This window comes from Lates calcarifer, linkage group LG4, assembly GCF_001640805.2.
Source record: "Lates calcarifer isolate ASB-BC8 linkage group LG4, TLL_Latcal_v3, whole genome shotgun sequence".
Taxonomy (NCBI): Eukaryota; Metazoa; Chordata; class Actinopteri; family Centropomidae; genus Lates; species Lates calcarifer.
Genome location: NC_066836.1, coordinates 4149130 through 4171932, shown reverse-complemented (window position 1 = coordinate 4171932; position 22803 = coordinate 4149130). Strand labels below are relative to the sequence as shown.

Below are 22803 nucleotides of genomic sequence, written 5' to 3'. Positions count from 1 at the left end.
AGATTTACACCCGAGAGATGAGGCCAGGACAACCACTGCTGCTCTGCTAGTTTATAAATTACCTCTTAAACTAAGCTGTCTGATTATTTTAACCTGAATTAAATCTTATTCAGAGGAGTTTAATCCACTCAAGGTATGTGGCGTTTTCTATACCTGAATCAAATAATGACACATACAGTGCTGGACACAATCAGCAATCGGATTTCATGAAGCCAGCTGAATTTATTCAGAATATTTAGGATGGTTGTGTAAAGTGTAAAGACAGTTGGCTATGTACTGTAAATGTTGACTTAGCTTGACTTAAAGCAGAATTTACATAAACTCATGTCACAAGGCTAGGTACAAGGACTACAACTGAAAATTATTTTATGGATTATTATAATCAATTAAAATACTCACAGGTGACAGGTGATATTCTATCATTGCTTTTTTGTTTACAAATCACAAAGATATTTAATTTACAGTTACTTTACAGGGAAAAGCAGCATATCTTAACATTTCTGAGGGTAAAATCAGTAAATGTTCAGCTCCCTCAATAAGCAGCCAGTGAAAGCAGTTTTATATTAAGGTTAAGAGATTATTGTAGTTCATGTAAATACAGATTTAAATGGAACAAGTCGAGGATTTAGCTTGAAGTTCTCCAGTCTGAGGAATGTGAACGTTGAGCTCGCAGTATGACTTCTGAATGCCTGTCAACTAAAAATGTAAACGTTTACATCAATACAGTTGTGCTTCACAGAACGAGGAGATTCCTCTGTTAACACTGAAATTACTCGATTGCTGTTGCTGTCGCTCCTTGACCGAGAGGCCGTCATGGCGGCGTCCCAGTGTCAGGCTCTGTCAGAGGGGGCGATCATTAGCTTCCTCCCTGAGAAACTATGCCACCTCCCCGCCCCCCCCTCAGCATTTGTTCCACTTCACCCTCAGCCCTTTGTGGCTCCTGCTGATAAGGCCGAGCTAATATCTGCTCAGACTCTGGCTGCATGAGAAATGATAAACACAGGCTGAGCTGCTGTCCACTCCATCAGGACAATAGAAAGTGGAATCTGGCCTGAAAAATGCTTTTTGGATTTAATCTTTAACATGATCTCAAATTAATTAAGCCTTTTTTTTCTGACATTATCTGAGACTGTAATTAACAGCCCTTACAGTAAATATTTTCCATGTGTTAGCTTCAAATTAATGAGATTAATGAGATTTTTTGAATGACGTACTACATGGTGATGCGAGGAAATTAAAATGCACATGCAGCAGAATCAGGGCTCACAGCCTTGCTACAATATAAAAATGCTGCTGAAAAAGACCATTGATTATTTATTGGAACATCAGCCTTCGATAGCTCAGTTGGTAGAGCGGAGGACTGTAGGAGAGCAGAGTGATGCTGACATCCTTAGGTCGCTGGTTCAACTCCGGCTCGAAGGAAGAGGCTTTTACTCACTTTCACTGTGTAGTGACAAGAAAGGAACTGGACTTAACCTTGGAATAACTAATTAATTATCTCTCTAGTCTCTAGAGTGTAAAGCTTGTTTATTCAATGAACAATCTAAAGCCCAAAAATACACTTTACAATAATGTGAAATTGAGAAAAAGAGTAAAGTGTGGGATTCTTTGAATTTGTCATTGTGGACAAAAACAAATATAGATAGTATTTTAATTGACCTGTGTTGACTGCTCTTGACTTCGCCAAGAGTCAAACTCATTTCAGTTCATGTTTGCCGTACTCCCATATCCAATTTGGTTTAATTTAATGGCCGAGTGTTTTCTTAATAAGATGTCTGACTACCTCTTAACGTTAGTTAACACAATATTTCCACATTAATCTAGGTTTCATTAGACAGCTGGGCGACATACGGCCTCACAGGATGGAGAGACGTCACCAGCTGATGGAGGAGCATCAGCAGGAGTGGACACTTGACAGGTCAACACACACACACACACACATATATATATATATATATAGTCTTTAACATCCTCTCTGAGTGTTTGAGTGTGTGACCACCTCTGAGGAACTCTCCCCTCCCGTCTACACATGCAAATCCAGACAGACCTCCTCTGTGACTACTGCTACCAGCTCTGCATGGGAATTACAATCTCCTTTGCAATTTAAACACAAGCACATACTCGCGCTCACTTAGTGGCTGACAGGGTTTCGTCTCTGACTCTCGCTAGCAGCTCTGCATGATGATTACCTTCCCCGCAGACATTTATGTTGCCAACACTGGCACGCCTCCCCGCTCTTAACCCGGACCAAACGCTGGAGCAGCCAGGTGGGCCGAGTGTGTGTCGACATGTCGTTCGCTTTACTCAGAGGCTCCAGTGAATGAAAACCAGAGAGCGAGAGAGGTGGAGACTTTACATGCAGCGCAGCCACTTCACACTGTGTAGCTTTACTGCATTCAAAGTTCCTTCAACAGCTAGGCTGGTATTAGCTTTTCTAGGCTTTTACTACTATGGCTTAAGAGTTAATAATAAGTGGCACATTAATTGATCTTGTTTACAGTTCAAGGTGTTTTATCAACTATTTTATTGACCTCTTTTATGATGGCTGCAGGGTTTTTTGTTGTAGGGCCACTGGGACAAATTGGCATCAAGGCCGACATAAAGCAACATAATGTAGCTTTGCTGAGCAGCAGCCTCTGCAACATGAATTGTAGGTACTAAATGGTCAGACAAAGGAAAGCGATCCGACGTCTTTCCCTTCTTTATGATGGCCAGCTTTGATCGTGGTTGAACAGCGCGTCTCATGAACCACTTTTCTAGCGCAACCCAGCTTTTAGTGCTACATGCTCAGTTTTCTTAATGCCTCGATGCTGCGGTATTTTCAGTGTTCAGAAAACATTCAGTTCATGTAATATTGTCCACTTATAATCTGTAATCCTCTGTCTGGAAACTCAAGGAGATACCTATGTGTAGTGTTCAATTTTAGTGAAGTATGACATGCATATTTGGGACTTCTGCGAATAGGCATGAGCCAGTATGAGATTCTGACGGCATGATAACCTTAAGGAAAAATATCCTGGTTTCGTGGTACTGCGATTACAGCTCTAGTACTAAAGTAAAAGTACAAATTTGGCAGAAAATCAGAACTACTCTGCTCTTCTCTGCTCTGTGAAGTAACGTTGAAGGGGAAAGCTGATGTTAGCTGATTTGGCACAGAGTGATGGGTGGTGCTCCCTTAGATGCGAAATCAGGTTTGAAGCATTTCCTCCTCTTTCAGCCGCTCTTCTCAAGCACATCTTGGAGGTCGACTGACCTTCCTTCTCCAAGTCGCAGCCGTCTGTTTTCTTTCTGTACCCAAAATATTCCCACATTGAGTTTGTTTTCATGAGGACCTGAAAATGAATCTTGCTCTGCTGCTTTATGGTGTTAATGGGGACTTGGGGATGTGGTTTTGATACCCTAGGATCCTCAGATCTTCTACCAAGTTTCAGTTGTTCTTAACGTTGACCGCAGTCTTTACCTAAACTTGTATAAAATAGCTTTACTTGCTGGACGTTTACCAAACCTTAACCACAGAGGTGTCAGATCTGAAAACACTCATCTGAACTGTTTTTGGAACAGTCACATTTATAGTTTTGGAAGGCACCGACGAACACCTCCTGAAATCCAGTTACCCTCTGACTCAGCAGCTGAGGCTGAACTTGTTTGCCTGACGACAACAACCAACAACCAACAACTGCCTTTGGTCTTGCAGCTCTTGGCTGGCTTTTGTCACCACATGGATTTGAGCTTCACTGGTTACAGCAGGCTGTGAGAGAGATCTCCATTAAGATTGACTTGAGTGACAGGAGCTCCAGGTAGTTAACAGTCTCTCTCTGTCTCTCCCTGTTTGGTGTAAGCCAGCCAGTACTGGGAGCAAACCCAGCTAACCAGCGAGATAAAATCTGCTGAGAATCCGCTCAGCTTCTCAGAACACTGCTCTGAATTTCTACTCTTTTTTTTTTTTTTTTTTTTATCCCAGGCAGGACTGAAGAGTCACTTCTTATCTGTCAAATTGAGCTGAAAAACTCAAAATATATTTCATATACCCTGGTGCTTTCTACTCAGATTTTCTCACTGAATCTGCTCTTCTCTAGCAGAAAGACCCCGAAGTGATATCTATTGCTATTTTTAAATGGAAGTCATGAGGTTGTACTTTCTGTGTAAGAAACAGCATTCAGGTGGTTTGACTTGTGAGAACGTTGTTGCAAGGTGACTGGCAATAAAAATGGGAAATCCAAAATGCCGAATAAGTTTTCTGCAGAATCAAGGAGCAATGAAAGTTTAGACAACGCAAGTAGTTACACTTTTTAAAAAAATATATGAAGATGACAATTGGCACCGTGCAGTGTCTCTCCTGTTGGGCTGCTGGCAGTGTTGTCAGCTGAGTTTAACTTGCCATAACACCAGAATAGTAGTTTCTGCTTTAACTGTTCCTGTGGTGGACGTGCAGCTCTCAGACTCGGTTGTCTTTTAACAGTGTGACAGCCTGCCTCACTGTTGCTCCTGCATTGCCGTGTTTGTGACTGTGAGGCAGCTAAAAAATAGTGTAGGGAGTCATCAGATTGCATTTTGTGAGTCGAATCGGGGTCTTGCGTAGAATCATTGACTTATCGGGCTCAGTCCTGAAAGGAAACCCTGTATATTTAACAACTCGTGAGCTTTCAGAAAATTTCTCTGTACTGTACAGACTTATAAATACAACATGAGTGGGTTTCTCCTTCTTTGTGTCGGTCAAGCTCAAACTAAACTCACACCCCTTTATGAATGTTTGATTCAACTCCATCATCAGTCATTCTCTAATGCATTTGAAGCTAAGCATCAGTGAGCAGATGGCCTTGACTCATTTGGCACTAACTCGCTCCAAAATGAGAGATCTAGTCTTTGGGGGTAAAGTGGTGCCTGCTTCATAACTTGATTGAGTCTGAAACCACCTAATTTGGAAAGGATTTAGTTCTCAGAGGCAGGTTTGATTATTTTAATACTGCATGCCTTGAACAGATATTCATGTTATTATCCTCCCCTGACCCTCGTATTAATTACAGACCCTCAGAGCCCCCTGTAGAAGCAGCGTTGAACAGGGCCACATAATTTTTATATATATATATATATATATATATCCTTCTGTATTATCAACAACATTATGTAGTTTATAGCTAAATTGTTAACACAGAAGGCCAAATATTTCATTACCCACCTCCCCCAGAGACATTTCTCACAAATAGAGATCAAGCACTTTACGTTCAAGGACATAAGAGAACAAAAGCTTTCAGGTCGACAGTTCCAGATCATAAACTTGAAATAGTTCATTCAAAATTGAATGCTTCACAGTAGAGTCTCTAGTCTAATCCATGGACACATGTTTATTTTCTTTTACTGTATCTATTTGAGAAGTGTGAATGGTAGATGGAAGAAAATGGAAACAAACAATGCAATGAATCAAAAACCGAAGCTTTGCCTCCTAAATGTTTGATTGCCTCGTTTGAATTCCCCCACCACTCGGAGCAAAGGTGCCAGTTTTCTCTTGACATTTTGGTTTGATGACTGACAACAGAAATGCAATGCTACCAAGTTAATGAGATTTATCCAGAAAGGCCAATCTGCTGATCCACAGCAACGCTGTGACATTTCTCTCGCTGTAGATTGATCGATAAGTGGCTGCACCGTCCCCACGGGCTAAGCATTAAAATGAAAACACAAAAGGAAAACTGGCTTTAAATGAATTTGCTGACTGGAACCAAACAAAACAAACTTTCTCCTCCTACTGAACACGGAGAACAGAGGCGAGAACTGAGTGGAACGTTTGCAATAGAAAAAGTTAAATATGGAGGATCCATTAACAATCATTTTAGCAGTGTTATAAATGTACTAAAATAATACTATAGACAGGATTCTCCCTCTGCAGCAACGGACTGGCTTCATTCAAATGACTGAGAGGTGAAGCTGCGTTGTTCAAACAGATGAAATGAAAAGTTTAGTGTAAAAGTAGAGAAATATTTAGACATCACCAGTTGTGTTTTGAACTCGAACAGATTTCCTTATCCATCGAAACTGTTCTGTTGTTTTGGATTTGGATGACAAATTTCATAATGTCTGCTGGCTGTAGTGGTGACGCAGATCAATAGAGAAAGTCAGAGTCACATCAACACCAGCAGTGTGTGGCTGTGTGTGTGTGTGTGGTAGACATTAATCCAAAAACTGTTTCTCCAACATGCCTGAGGGTGCAGCTGTCTCCATCAAGGGCAAATGGAAGCAAATAATAGAGCAGATTAGCATAAAGTGTCAAGAATCAGCTCAGGGATTTGTCACATTTCTACTGCACACTGTCTCTCAGTAAATTTATTCACTGCATAAAATAACACAAAAAAATACACCTCCTAAACTTGGGGCTTCAAGGCTGAATGGTTGTTTTACTTTGCTTTTGTTTTACTTAGTTTAAAAAAACACTTGGAGCAGTTAAAACTCATCTGAAATCATTAAATAAATCCTGCAGATCGTTGCAGCATCTGCTAACACAGCATGCTTGGATAGATCAGTGAGCCTCCTGCTCCCGCGGGGAGACTGTTGAACAAAAGCAGGAGGAACGGGCACGTTGTGATTTTACATGCTCGGTTAAGTCTGTCCACCGTGTCGGCTTCGAGCTTCGCCGTCTTGCCTGATTACTCCCAACAAGTTCTACGTCTCCAGTCATTTACTGTCAACAAGTTCCAGTGGAAAATATCTCACGCTTTGATTTCTGGAGTCATTTGCATAATATCTGCCCCTCTATCACTACCAGCCTCTGGGGGAAAAACAGTTTCTCTTTGCTTTTCTTCCATCCAGTAATTTCCACCAGAATCTCAAACCTTGTGTTGTAGGAGATAGAAGACCTGCCTCTCTTCTTACCTCCTGTAAAAAATCCAGCCTGAAACCTGTTACCTGTGAAGATGGAGGAGACGTGCTGGCAGAGAACCTGGAGATGTTTGTGTTTGTTGAGCTGCTTTGGAAGGAGAGGACAATGTTTTCTCCATGTTTTTCCATCACTAATCTGTGTTTAACTGAATCCTTCCCGAGAGCAACACAACAGTCCTGGAAATCACAGCAACGTGAATCAAAGTGGGGGAATCCTTTTGCTGCGTGTAAGGCAAGTTAACAGGTTTAACTGTGGAGCTGAGAATAATGCTGGGATGCTGCTGGATTGAAAGAGAAAAATAAAAATAAAATCAGAGATGCGGAGAGAGAGAGAGTGGAACAGGCAGTCACTCTGAGTTATGTAAATTTCCAGAAGCTGTTTCCAGTAATCGTTTCCATTGTAGATTGTGGTGTAATTGTGCTGCTGTTTGCTGCTGATAAACCTTTGGAAGAGTCCGGTCTCTACTGGATTCTATCAGGAGGCCGTCAGACAGGAAGTGTTGGCTCAAACAGGCAGCCAGGAGGTTGTTTTTTTGGTAGCAGTAGTTTTTCCTCTTTGTCTCTGCACCACAGAGATGACGCAGCACGAGAAGAGAAGACAGAAGCAGCAGACAGAGACAGATATCAACACCTCAGTGTCATCATTATGTACATGCTGCTCACTGGACTCTCTTATCTGCAGCAGCTCACAGCGCTGAGAGTGCACGGGCTCTAAGTTTAGATGGTCCCAGTGGAAATAAAACCACTGACCGCAGAGGAGACGCTCCACCTGTTGAGCTTCACTGGACTTCTGTGTCTGTTTCTCTGCTGTTTCCATAAAAACTTGCTCTGACAGTTTGATCTCCAGTTACTAACAACATTGACGTGATGTATGGAGGCAAAGAGGGAACATTCAGAAACATAAAATATTTGCATATCAGCAATAATATCACCTCACTTAGATTGGAAAGAACGAGACATCTTGATCAACATGTCGTCCTCAATGATTGATTTAGCCTTGGCCAGTCAGGAACTGATGCTACGTTGTATTGACCTGTAACAGCATTGCCCAAGGGCTGCAACTAGTGATTGTTTTCATCTGTCAGGATGCCATTTATCTTCTTGACTTATCAGTTAATCGTTTAGAGGCTCGTAATGTCTTCAGTTTGCTTGTTTTAACAGTCTGTAAATTAGTGTGTGGATACAAAGACAGTGGCCATTGGAGGAAGGCCTGTCGGGAACAGAATGATCTCCAAAGGCCCTTAGCAGCCCCCGGCCAGAACAAAAAACTGACCACATAGTCATCAAGTTTCAACCAAATCTTACCAGCGGTGACTAAAATGTTATGCAAAACGGGCGCCTTATGGCTACCTCACCAGTCTTGCGATCCTTACGAGTGTTGGTTCATCAAATGCAGTTTATCATATGACCACTGGGGGGCAGTATCAGAGAGAAAGATCAGCAGCAGTTGTGGCTCACCACAACAATGTTGGGAAGTTTTGAAGAGAGACTCATAGTCATATAGCTTACCATGACCTCAACATCAACAATATTGTAACCTCTTTGGGTGTCTTCTGGTTGTGCATGAGTGGAATTTCACAATAAAGACATTCTGTTTCTATCCAGGGATGGCTAGGCCCTAATCTGCCCCCTAGTGGATGTATGTTTAAGCCTTCAGATGCACAAAAAATACACAAGCAAGCATGTCAACAGTGCAGTTGCAGCTGTTTATGTTGGTAAAAATATAATGATTTCCTAAACATAGGTAAACTCTGATCTGCAAATTCTCCAAAAAAGGAAACATGATTGAATGTATCATTTACACAAGGTTGGATTGATTACCCCCTAGACATAGGTAATGTAACCATACCTTAAGGACAGTTACTATAAGAATAAAACAATGAGATTAGTAAAAACCACAGTTATGTATTTACTGTAAGACAAATTAGTTTAGAACATTTGTTGAAAGTAATAGTCAGTTATACATAATTTAAGCTCTATAAATCCAGTGAGCCAAAAACATCCGCACAATCTCCTACTGAGCTCTTTATGTATTCAGTCACTTTTTTAAATCCATCGTGCTTTAATCAGTGGTTTTAAGGGAAAATCCTGTTCACTAAATGGCTTCCTTTCTGTTTGCTCAGGCATAGTGTGCAGGACAGAGCTGTTTGATGACTTTAAGCCACTCAGAGTGAAGATTATAATTACTCCTCGGGACTGTCGCAGAACGAAGCCGAAGAAATGCTTTTATATGCATTTATACTCTCAGACATCACTTTGATGCCTCAGTGCTTGTAGTAATATCAAAGAGTTTATTCTTGTCTGTAATCATCAGTGTTGTGTTGTTGTAGCGTAAGTACATCGAGGTGCAGCTGACTGTCCATAACACTTAGCTATAATTTATAAATCACCAATTATTTATCAAGGTTTTTGAGGTTAAAGCTCCTACGTGTTTCCTTGTTTTCTCACTTTTACCAGTACAGTATGAACAAGGTGAGGTGTTAAATGAGAACCAGCAATATGACTCTCAGCCACTGCACACACCTGACTCTCATTACTTATTAACCTGATAACTGTCATTAGGGAAAATCATCGACAACTAATGAGGCATCTGTGTGCTAGCCTATTAAATAATAAACAAGAGCTTTGCACATGAAGAGAGAAGCCCCAAACAAACTTGTTGTGGCTGTGGATGTCTGACTCTCTAAGGAGTTTTTATCTGCTGCAGCTGAATGTTGATGGTAAACAAAACTCCTCATAAGCTTTGTTCCTAATTCTTCCTGCACAGCAAGTCCAAGGTCATTCCATCACAGCAACAACAACAACAACAGGAGGTGTTTCTGTCCAGAGGGACTTGGGCTTGTTCGGTGACTGGAGCTTGTTGAGGTGGACGGACGTCCTTGGCTAAACTCCAGTTTCGGTTTCTGAGCAGACAGGATGAACGGTGAGCTCTGATTAAAGAGAAGCTGTTAAAACTCAGACTGGATTTAGTTCCCAGAGAGTCATTTAGCATTCATATGAGCTCTGTGTCACCGTTACTCTGGATAATAAGAAAAATATTCTGAACAGAAGATCCCTTTAATCTATATTCAGTGGATTTTTGGAAGTTTAGTTGTAGTCCAAAGCTGTTTCTCCTTTTTAATCTGCAGCAGAATGAAACAGTGTGTGACTCCGGAGAACAGAGGGAGGATGGTAAAATCTCCCAGACCTGCTGTCTGCCTAAAGGAAGCCTGAGGCATGTTACTGTTTATAGCAGGGGACAATCATACATAGAACACATAAAACATTCAAAAATAACAAATGCTCATGGACCAGTGTGAAAAACAGATTGGTGCCCATGTTGGTCGAAATGCATTTAATGAAAACACATTATTTTAGGGCTCCCATTATTTAAGATGATACGTTTCGTATCAGCCATGTAAATTGGTACTAATTATAAGGGAAATGGAAACAGTGTTCAGATGGTACACTTCCAGTTAATTAGTTCCAGTTAAATGCTTCAACACCCCAGAGTCTTTAAGTCAGTGTCCAGCAGGTCCTCAGAAAATGCTACATATTTTATTTTTATGCTGAAAAATGTGCAAATCAACATACGAATTAAGTTTCCAATAAAGGTATGAGGTGCAATCAAAAAGACTGTACCTATAATGAGAAAAAAAAACACTTCCCTGGAAGCCGTTTTCTAAAGCCAAGAACCATCTGCGACTTGTGCTGGATCTCCTCCACTGTGTCAAAACGAGCACCCTTCAGCTTGAATTTCATTTTGGAGAAGAGGAAGAAGTCACAGGGAGCCAAATCTGGCAAGTAGAACGGTGTGGGGACCAACGATTGTGTTGCTGTGTTGTCATGATGGAGCACCCAGTTGCCATTGCAGCACAGTTTGTACGATGGTCATCCTTCAGACGCCTCCGAACGGTGCAGTAGAACTTGGCATTAACGGGGGATGAAGTTACGGTGCATGACCCCACGAATGTCGACAAAAATGACAAGCCTGATTTTGGTTGACATGCCTTCTTCGTCCTTGAAGACCGTGGGCTCATCCACTGAGAAGACTGTTTGGTGTCTCGTCAATGGTGATGATTCTCGACCTGAAGATTGGGTCATCCCTGGCTTGTAGACTGCAACACAATGCTGCTTGTGTTCCATGTTGAAAGATATCGCAAATGCACACCTGCAAGTGGTCACAAAAATACAGGTAATATAGGTCCTGATGTTGATAGCGCAACATAACACAGAAAAAAGACTCAAGAAAGTTAGTTAGCACCTTTTGCACATGCATTACCGTGCCACACTCCATTTGCTCACAAATTAAACTGTCTGAACTTTTTGATTGCGCCTTGTGGGTGAATCATTTGTTCTTAGAAAGTCTTGAAAACAGACCCAGCTGAGACTGTAGACTGTGTCCACAACTCGATGATTCTTCTGCTGGTGAAGAGTTACTGTTGACTGTGTTTTTAAAAAGAGAAGCAGAGGACTCTCAGTGCCAAACACCAGAGACAGAATCAGCTAAAGGACAAGGCCAGCACTGCACAGATGCTCACACACTCTGCCAGGAACAAACATTCAGGACAAAGTCTCCAGCAGGAGGATTAACATGATTATGGCTCTGGATGGAGGAGCTGCTGATGGACAGTTGAGTTTTGTGTCTGTGTTTTTCATCTCTTGAGGGAGATTTTGTTTTCATCACTGCAGATACAGTAATTGCTTCATTGTGATAATCCTGGTATCTTTTTATTCTTTTTCATAGTTTTGCTTCTTTCTAAGTTACACAATGCGATTTCAAGTTCGCACATTTGTTCTTCTTGCCAGCTTCATAGCAGGGTGAAGATGGTATTTGGTGTGGGGCAGGTTTTTCATCATCTTTCTGATGGTCAGTGTGAGAATATATGAACAAACGAGTCTACAAAAACAGTGGAACAATGTCCAACATTCTCCTGATTCCTCTTGTTTTTCTTTCTTCATATCATTATAAAGACTTTTGGTCAAAAACAACACATTTGAAAATTTCACATTTGGCTTTGTGAAGTTGTAATAAACATTGTTGACAATTTTTTGATGTTTGAAGACTAAATATTCAGATATTCAGCAATTTATTTTAACACCCAAGAAAGAAAACTGACTGACTAGATTCATCAAAGAAAAAAAAACACTTGCTTCTAGTGCCATAACGACAGTACACCATAAAAGCTGTCCATCCTGCTCTGTCACTGAATCAGCCAAAGAAAATAATGATTATTAACTCTTGAGAGAGTAACTACCTACTTCATTTTCCAAGAATAAACTAGCTTCTATATGAAGTTATTTCTCGGCCATAGCCCAACGTCCCAAAGTGGGGATGTTGGCTGCAGCATCTGAACAGCCACACAGACTCATAGAAGTTCAGTGAATTGAATGAGAGCAGTTGGCTGTGGGGTTTATTTCCTACTGGGAATACATGTTCTACAAAATATATACTCTCCCAGTACACTGAGAAAACTTTGGATGAAAGCATCCTCTAAACAGTTTTGTGGATGGGAGAAAAGCTGTTCTTTTATTTTCTCCTTTGAGGCCATTTTGGTACTCAATTTCCCCCCCTAAGCAGATTTTTAAACATGAAAAAAATAATTAAAGCACAAGGAAAGAAAAGGGAGAGGAGGGCAAGGAGAAGGATGGAAGAAGTAGGAAATAAATTAGGGAAAGAAAAGAAATGAGAGCAGAAGACAAAAGGGCAGACACTGAAGGAAAAGCATGCACGGCAGGAGGTGAGGAGGAGAGACGAAGACGCATGTTGACTCCAGCCCTCTCATTATAAAGGTCATTAGTGGTTCCTCTCCTCTGGGTGCTGATTAATAACATCATTTAGATCAAAAGGCCGCTTAACTCAAGACCTCTGAATTATACTTTAGAGAAAATAAGGTCATCAGAGAGAGAGAGGCAGAGAGTTACGAGGCAGTGAACACAACTTTCTGCTCTTAAATAAAAACAAGTTTTATCTTCAAACAGTCAGATTTGGAACAGTCTACGGCTACGTTATTCTAGAACTGCCGAATGGGATTAATGGTCTTTAAACCTTCAAAACTGAACTAATATTTGATGTGAAAGAAGCTGACATACACCAGACAGGACCAGTGTACCAAAGTTTACCACTAGGTGTCACACTAGGTGCAGGTGTAGGAGTGTAGCAACTCCAGTCCACTTGGTGGCAGTAAAGCACCTCTAAGCTGGTTTGCCAACTGCCAAAGAAACACTAAATGAGAAGAAGACAAAGCAGAGACTTGTTTTTGAGCAGCTCAACTTTTTGAGCCCCGAAAATGGATTTTCTGTTTCTTGATTAGGTCTTATCACTCACAACGTATCACATGTATCCTTTGTGACCTATTTCAGCTTTAAATACCAGTAACATGTATAATGAATTACAAGTGTTGCTAACCATTATGTCTTTGCTAGCATGCTATGTTTTATAATGCAGAATTAACTGCACAACAGTTGAATTTCGTTCATAGTATTTTCTGCAACCAGCTGCTTTTCATGTGTTTTCCTGACAGAAATCATAATCTAGATCTGCCGTCCTCAACCCAAAAAACACATGAGCTGTCTTTACATCACTGCTGAAATCAAAGTTCATAACTCAGACTCAGACTAAATCTCACTCATCTCACTTCAGTTTGATTATTTATTCAGTTCCACCTCATGGCACATTTGACTCTCTGTCTCTCATTCAGCAGTACACCTGGCTCAGTTAAAATTTTAATTTCTCCTCTCGGCAGTGTTCATTATGTGTTTAATTGTCTTGTTTCTTTATTGGCTGACTTTGCCTGCAGCTCAGAGAGCAGAACAAGAGCTGCAGTCGGGTTTTTAATGACAGCAGAGAGGAAACACAGAGTCAGACCGAGGGTTCAGGAAACAAACTGCTGTTACTGTACCTGCTTCACTGATGCTGTCAAACTGAGACAGGAAAAGTTTCTTCACAACCTAACAATGTTATCTACTTCTACATCAGTTAGTGAATTCCTGCGCGTCCCAGAATGACTTTAAACGATCCCCAGAGAACGTGCCTGAGGATTTCAGCTCAGTAGAGAGGCTGACAGTGATAGCATGCTGGTCTATTGAGACTAATGTTGGTGTATAAATCTGTGTCTCTGCCTCCTTAGTGATGGATTTCTCCCTGTATGGTTATTGATCGCCGATGTAAAATGGCGAGTCTGGGATTCTGAGAAACTTGACAGCAAAATCAGATCTTTATTATTGACATCTTAGATTGCTGAAACATTTTTGGACTGTCTCACTACTCTGTAACTCAGTATATCTGTACACTGTGGTTGTCTGTGGTACTGGATTTATTTGAAAGAAGGAAATCTGGCTCATTTGTTCATGGGTATTTTGAAGCAGTTAAATTATTTAGGGCTCCAACTAACGATTCTACTTATAATTTAATCTCCCAGTTATTTTCTCAATTAAGTTAAGTTTCGTCTAATTTTTTTTGGTCTCTAAAACATTAGAAATAAATGCACATTGCAGTATGCTAGAGGCCAAAGTGTTTCAGTCCAAAACCCAACAAAATTGCCAATTCACTACAATATAAGAGGGAACCCAACAAATGTAAATATTTGAGAACCTGGAACTGCAATTTATTTTGGGCATTTTTGCTTCAAAAATGACTTGACTGGTTAGACAAGTTGCTGGTTACTTTTCCGTCGATTGACTCATCAATTAATTGACTAATCACTGCAGGTTGATTCGTGGATGGTTACATTTAGTAGTTATGTTATTTACTGTAAAAAAGCCATAGTAATATGAGATGCAGCTCACTCAGCTTCACTCACAGTCAGTCAAGTGCTGGCAACTTAGATTAACTTTCCACCTGTTTAACCTCTGACAACAGGTGAGGCTGCCTGCAGAGATGATTCCCTGACAAAAGTTTAGGCTGAAACAAACTTTAAACTGAATCTGTTCCTCTGAAATAACAAGGTTACTTTTTCTTTGAAGCTGCCTCAAAGATAATTTCATTAACAATCTGTCCAGGTAAAAAAAAAAAAAAAAAAAGAACCACTGCTGCTTTCTAATGAAACCTCAACTACAGAGAGCATATAAAGTCTGCAGAGATGAGAGCTCTCCTCCTCCACATTTACAGTATCACTGGCAGCGTGCTGCAGGCATCCTGCTACACTGATCTGAGGCAGAGATCAAGGCAGAGTGGGAGGGAGATGGAGACAGGCAGATTCAAACAGAAGAGGGATAGAAAGACGCTCAGTTAGAGCAGGTGGAGAGAAAAACCCTTCACATTGTATTAACAGACGGTTCAGCTCTGCTTTCGCTCCTCGTCTGGGATTCTCTTCATTCCCCGTGCTCCGTTTAACGCTTCAGCAGTTATCAAATCATTAATTAAGCCTGCATCAAATCTACTCCCACAGAGCCCTGTGTGTGTGTGTGTGTGTGTGTGTGTGTGTGTGTGTGTGTGTGTGTGTGTGTGTGTGTGTGTGAGGGGTCGGCGGGCAGTGCTTCCCCCCTGCTTTTCAGATGCAAACATGAAGAAGAGAAGTCATCATGTTGACTGTGGTGTTAACTTCTCCACAGGGAAAATATTGGGAGTTGCCACTAAATCAAACACAACAGGGGGTCTCCCGTCCACATGAAAACCAAGAAAATCTTTGATTTATTGCAATAACTCGCTGAGGATTTTCTCTTGTATTATTGCGTTAAACTATTAACATCCCGTGAATGATAAATTTATCTTTTCATAGATGTCACTTCTCTCAGGGATTTCAGGGATGCAAGTTGTTTTACTCTGGTCTTGTTTTTGTTTAGCTTTAAGTTTTGAAATGTCCAGCGTGTGAAAAGCTTGTAATATAGGCGACTTTGGCTGGACTTTTGTTTAAAATAAAATAAAAGACAAATTTTTAACAGTGACGCTGTAGAATTGATTTTAGTATTACCACTTTACTGTAGTGCTTTAGTCACTTCTAACCTTACAGAGGTATCGAACCTCAGTAGTCGTTTGCTATCGACAAAAACTGTCAAGCACCAAACGTTGATATTGCATATAAGATTTCTCCTTAATCAAAAAATTCCAGATATAAATGAAAAATTAGGAAGTTGTAGACTGTTAAATTCCTGTAGGATTACTTTGTACAGGATGACATTTATCATTTAAGATCTTAAACCTCCATTTTTTAAATCAAGAAAGGGCTTTGAGGAAAATTTGGTTTATATTTTGTAATGTATTAGGGGGGATGTGGTTGTGGTATTGTACCAAAACTCTAGTTCTGTAATCCGCACTAGTATCAAACATTTATCAAACAATACCCTCTCCTTCCTGCATTATGATCTTTGCAAGATTGAGAACGAATGTTTTTCTTGTCAACGATCAAGAAAAGACTTCATGGCCAAAACCTCAGAAGATTCACCACAAGATGCAACACACTGATGAGGCTCGACCGGGTTACACTTAGCAAAAATAACCTGGACTAATGAAACTAAAATCAACCCTTATCAGAATGATGGAAAGAAGAAAGTGCGAAGGAAGAAAGGATGGTAAAATGTTCTCTCATGGCTTGTGCTTGTATGGCTGCCAATGGATAAGGCACACTGGTATTTACTGATGATTGTACTGCTGATGGAAGCACCAGGATGAGAGGAGGATTCTGTGCTCAGATTCAGCCAAATGGATGACATTTCAAACTTTCAGCAGGACAACAATCAACATGCAGCCAAAACAACCACAGAGCTCTTCAGGGTGAGGAGGTGGAATATCCTCGACTGGCCAAGTCTCAGGCCGACTGAGCAATAATCCACCTCAGCCTAAAGTTGGAAAAACAGTGAAGACCTGGGAGAACATCACCAGGAAGGATACGAAACGTCAGCTGATGTCTGTTGAAGACTTCAGGCGCTCATTGACTGCAAAAGTTTTTCCACAGAATATAAAACACTGATTTTGTTTGACTCCATGTGCATCTATGTGCTACATCTCCCATACAGTTCTTACTGTATTGATCTAAACCTACTCGAATTAAAGCTGAGACTTTGCACTTTTTATTCAAATGAAATGAGCTGAAATGCAGAGACTGAAAAACAAAAAAAAAAACACTTTGCAGTCTATTTTCTATTGCTATAAAACAAAAGATGTTTCTGACTGATTATAAAAGATGCATTTGTTACCATTTGTCTTAACTGAACTGTCAGATGTAACAGTGAAAGTTGGAAGGATGGAATAAGACATCACTTAGCAACAGGAGGACCAAAATAGACATCTCAAAACAAACCCAAAACTCCTTAGTTTGTGCAGACCGATGGATGAAACAATGATTAAACTACTGTTTTAAATGTAAAAGACTCAACAGGTCTCAAGCATCTCTGGCGTGTCATAGTACCTTTCACTTTCATGTACTTTTACTGCTTAAGGGCTTACCCACACTCCATCCACTGACATTTGAAGATATTTAGAGAATACAGTATTTGTTGTGCTTTTGCTTGTATAAGTTGGTCTGTATAATGAATGAATGACACTGAAACAGAAATGTGTGTAGAAGAAAACTTCACCCACTCTGATGATTTTACCCTGAGCTGCAGAGGCACCAAAACATATCTTAACACCAGCCCTCTTACAGAGTCTGCCAAAAGGCTTATCACCACTCCACATTACTGTGTCTGAGAGAGAAGCAGAGAAGTAGAAAGATGTGAGAAAAAGAGATAATCATCCATTCATTCATTCATTCATCCATCCATTTAAAAAATTGATCAGGAGTTTGGTCAAGTGATAATAGTTTGATAAGTAATAGACACAGCCAGGTGAAGGTGTGAATCATTATGATTCAGCAGAGGTCTGTATCATTACTGACATTACCAGCCACATTTCACAGTCTGAGTCTTTTAAATTCCTTTTTCACAGCCACATAACGGAGGACTGACGTTTATGTGTGTGTGTGTATGTGTGTTTGTCATCCAGGAGATGATGATGATGATGATGATGATAATGAGGGAAAATCTTCCCAATCAGAGAAGCTTTGGAAAAGAGTCAAGCAGACATTCAGAACATCTTCACTGTGAGTCAGACAAACAGTGCAATCAAAGCTCTGTTTGGAGAGCTTTGATTTGGACTGAGCACCTGAACCAACACAGAGCCTCCTCTGTCTCTCAAGACAGAAACTGAATGTTTAATTTCAAAATGAAAAGACATTCAGTCCTCCCTCTTAGTTTCATTGTCACATTTTTGCAAGTTAGAATCTAAAATGCAACAAAAAATTATAAGGAAATACTTCGGCTAGGCTGTTAGCACGGCACTGTATTTCCCTTTACAGCTGCTGACTGGCTTTAACATCACTTACTGATCACGATGTACTGAGTTAAGAAAATGTGAATAAATGGATTTAGATTAAGTTTAGTTTTATTAGTCAAAATGAAGTATAATGTGGGCAGTTATACAAATGCAGCAAACAAAAAGCAAGCAGCAACAACAACGACAAAAAACTAAATTATAAAGAAGATAATGTCCACTTGTGTAAATGGAATTATCTAAACTAATTATCTAAACAAGTCACTTTTATTTATATAGCACATTTTAAAACAAGAGGTGACCTAAACTGCTTTACATTCAGAACAGATGACTTAAAAAAATAACTACACATAAATAAAGTACTAAGTAGCACAAGGATAATGTAAGAGAAATGAGAGAAGACGACATTAGATGTGGTTGACAGCCACAGAAAGCTACTGTAGATTTCCTTAGGTCAAGATCGAACCTCCATTCTCAAACATAAATGACTTGTTTCCAGGTTATTGTCATGCCCAGTGAATGCAGTCTGGTGCAGACTGGGTCAGATCTCAGGGTCTTTTACACAGACACAATGACTGCCTTGCTCGTGGGCCAAGAGGCGGTCTCTGTAGATTGGATGACTGAGATTTGACCTGGATAAAAGCGAGAGAGAGGGAATAAATGTGTCAGTGTGTGCGGGTTTCTCCCCCCCAGGAACTCCAATTTACCTGCTGAGCACGAAGCTCCAGTGTCCCGTCTGCTCGAGCTTTTATTTCCAGACAGACAGACACCTTAAAGGCTGGTGTACCAGACAAAAACAAACCTGTACTCCTCTCCTTCTGTCTTCTATCATTCTCCGTCCACACTGGAATACGTTACAGGAAAAGTTGGCCGAGCGTCTTCCTCTTACTCTCATCTTTCTTCCCTTTTCTCTGCAGGTCTTCATCACTTCTTATTACCTTGCACTCTGTCCTCTATTGCTCTATTTCTCTGCCTCTCTCGATCTCAGTTGAAATCCATTACTGCGTTTGAAAGCGCTGAATTTCTATAAACGTCTGTTTGAGGTTGGCTGTATCCTGAATGGAGCCATTATAACCAAGGAATGGTTTTCACTGAGATGCAGCCAGACACCTACAGTACCGAAATTTGACTCTTCCCAGGGAGCGTGAGGCAGAGGTGCAAGATTCTGCCTTTTTGGACAAATCGCTGTGATATGATTGTGTTTGGGTTTGTGAAGTTGGATTTTGTTGTACTTGATTCTTGAATCTTGGTGTTATTCAGAACACTTTGCTATTTGCCTTTGAAAGTCTATATTTGTAATATTTTGTTGTAACCGTTTGACAGTTGCCACAGGCACAGAATGAATTTCAGAGGAAACTAATTAAGTTACTAAAAAAATCAGACGACTCTTTCTATCAAATATCTATTAAAATGCATGGCAACACAGGGGAAAGCGTGGAAGTGTTAACAAATCTGTCTACAGTATAAATCTTTGGAAATTAAACTGAGTTTTGTAAAGTCTTTTTTTTTTAATCGGCACTTGATACCAGTGGAGAGGTAGAGAAATTCATGACCTTGTGAGACTGAAAATATTATTTTGGCTGATAGCTAAAGACATTTTTGACCTCTGTACTAAACAACAAGGTCTCCTGCATTTAAGTTTATTACAACTTCTTGTTTTTGTAGCATTGACCATCACCTCTGTTGGTTGCACACAAGAAGTTGCTAAGATCTGGGTAGCTAGAAGGTAGTCTTAAGTACCCAAGGTCAAAATTTGAACCACGGAGTCAGTGTGTAAACTGTAGTGGAGCTGTAGTATAGTTGATTAATCAATTATTCAATTGTCAGAAAATGAATTAGCAAGCATTTTGATAATAGATTATTCATTTAAGTCTTTTCTCAAATAAAAATGTAATAGCTTCAGTTTCTCAAATTGTTAGAATTTGTTGTCTCTTTTAAAAAAAAAAAAAAAAAGATTGAATGAATTCAAAATGACCAACAATTCGTTCAAATTTATTCAAATGTACCCCCTCCCCCACGCACTCTAACCCACTCCCCCAAAACACCACAACACGTCATTATTTTTGTTACTTAATTAACTTGTTGCTCTGCTCATCTCTGCTGCTTCGCTGGCTCACTGTGATGGTAAGCTAGCAGGTGAGTCCACAGAGATTCGTTGGACAGTAAGGCAGTTGCCTTTTACAAAGTCGGCAAACAACCTTATCTTTATTCGTGACTTTGCGACCCACGGTGTTGAATCCAAAATACCTTCACTCGGTGCTTCTCAGATATTTTGGTGTCATCATTGTCAGTTAAGGACAGCTCTGCTCAGTATTGTCCAACATTTTGGTAACAAAACAGCACTTCATTATCATTAGCTTAGCTTACTGATAAGTCAATAGGTCAAGCTGATAGACCGCCCTCTGCTGGATCACAAGCAAACTATTTCAGTTGACCTAATGCATTTAAAGAAACTGCAGCCTACATTTTGAACAGGTCATAACAGTTTGAATATGAGCTTTTCACCAGCATTCAAACAAATGTTTGAATTTTGAATGAAAATTGACATTAAATATTATTAGGTTTCAAGCTGATGCCCAGACAAAAGACATTTAATGAAGTCAACACAGGCTCTAGGAAATGGTGATGGACATTTTTTCCTCTGATCCTTCCCTAACTGAGACTAAACAGGCAGAACATTGACATTGACCACCACGTCTATGACACCTAATAACACAGGAGGGTAAAACACCTCAAGCAACTATCCTGCAATTCTCTTAATCATCTGAAAATAGCAGTAATACCAGCTGCGGATCTATCCGAACGTTGTGGTTCTGTCAAAACAGCCCCAGGAATTCACACCTCAGTTACTTTAAAAGCGATTTAGTTTCTTTTGTCACGTATCGGCCTTTGGAGGGAGCTGAAACGAAAGGATTGGATTTAATTAACAAGGGTGTCTTTGTGTGTTTTGGATTAGCATATTTTAGGAAGGTCAAGGCTAAAGAGGACGTTTGAAAGGCCCGATTTGTTTTATTAAAGGTCAGTAAATAGGATGTGATGCCTGGACCTGACCCCTGATATCTGGGAAGCAGATTCCCACAAGAATAAGCATTAAAAACACACACACATACACACAAATCATTAAGCTCTAATTAGCTGCGACACAAAAAGCTATACACTTCAACAGCAGGTCTGAGCTGATATTTAGGATTTACAGCAGGAATCCACCCCTCAAAGGAAGCAAATTACCAGCCTGAAGACTATGGGGAAGCAAAGCGGCCACAAACGAGATAATTGTTGTGTGTTAGCGAGGGCCGTGTGAGGACGTTGATGAGAGTCGAGGCGTTGATAATTCTTTCAGGTGCGAGGCTCCGGTTTGCTGTGATCTCAGTATTTTTATCTCCCTCATTCGTATTCCAGACGAGACGCTCAGACTGTGTCAGATGGGTGATAATTACACAGAGCTGAAAGAGTCCCACTTATACAGCCAAAGTGATGTGACTGAGCCTGGTCCAGATCTGCCGATGGGGAGCCTGGTTGGTCACCAGCGGCCCACAATCCTCTGCTCTGTTTTAGTACAGCCGCTGACTATAATTGGCTGGTTTGAAGGTGTAAACCCATTATCTATATCTATCTAGTCTTCACTGTGCTTCACAGATGCCTTTATTGTCGAGAATCATGTTTTGCTTTCTGTTGATGACCTCCCCAGACACATGTAAGGACTAGATTAGTGTGTTTGTCTGCTCTAACGTTAGCATACAGGTGGGGCTATTCAATGACCACAACAACCTCACATGCAGTTTTTGATCTAGCTCTCAAATGTGATTTGTGAATGTGATTTTGCTTTTCACCACTAGTCGATCAGTGCAATGAGGACATGCATAACATGGCCCAGCTCCAACTACAAGTTCCTATTAGTGCACGCTTTAAATTGTGCCAAACCCCATTTCACCTTTTTGTTATTTTCTACTTTGTGACTTTCTTCTTGAAGAATTAAGTCTTAGAGATAACATATATACATATTGAATTTAGAGCTTTACAAGTGAAAAAGTTCATCACTTAATTTGCACATTTAATTGAGCTTGGTGCAGCAGTTATTACTAAGCTCTGGATTCATAAGAGGGCAGAGTTGATGTCAGAATCACTGTAATTTGTTCTTAATTACTGTACACAGAAGTCATTTAATCACAATTAAGATTCTGAAGCTGCTGAATGTCAACACAACAATGTCTTTTTATTTCAATAATATTAATTATAAAAAGAGAGAAAAAAAACATGACGTGGTGTGAGATTTTTCTTCTCTTTGGTTCAGGATCAGGGCATTAATTAACTCTGCTGTGACAGAAAGGGAATATTAAACAGCTAATTAGTTGTGACAGAACATAAATGAGTGTAACTATGAATAAATGACCCACTGAACCTTTGTTGCTATTTAACACCTTTTAGGAGACTGAAGGTGTTTGCAGGTTGCTTCTTAAGATGGAGAGATTCAGAGAAAATGGTGAAATATATGGAAAATATTAAAGAAAAAGACCAAAAAGAATTAATCAAACCTCCTCTTCTCTCCTCAGATTACCACATTATTTGGCTTTTTAACCCTAAAGCAGAAATAATCCATAAACCCTTTGAACCTGCAGCCACTGAGGCACAAACAGCTCCACTCTCTGATTCAGTGGAGTCATTAGCGCCTCCATTAATTCCACATTCAGCAGTTCAGCTCCTGTAGG

General features: G+C 40.2%; 1 long non-coding RNA gene and 1 other non-coding gene across 2 annotated transcripts in view; both read left to right on the top strand.

Moving 5' to 3' along the window:
- LOC108884352 (uncharacterized) overlaps positions 1-22803 on the top strand; it is a 45133-nt gene that overhangs the window by 1867 nt on the left and 20463 nt on the right. Inside the window, exon 2 of the long non-coding RNA XR_001961036.2 lies at positions 1825-1918. This is a non-coding gene — a long non-coding RNA (uncharacterized LOC108884352). The remainder of the gene's footprint in view (positions 1-1824; positions 1919-22803) is intronic.
- trnay-gua (transfer RNA tyrosine (anticodon GUA)) lies at positions 1330-1422 on the top strand. Its single transcript has 2 exons — positions 1330-1366; positions 1387-1422. It is a non-coding gene; the product is annotated as a tRNA-Tyr (tRNA).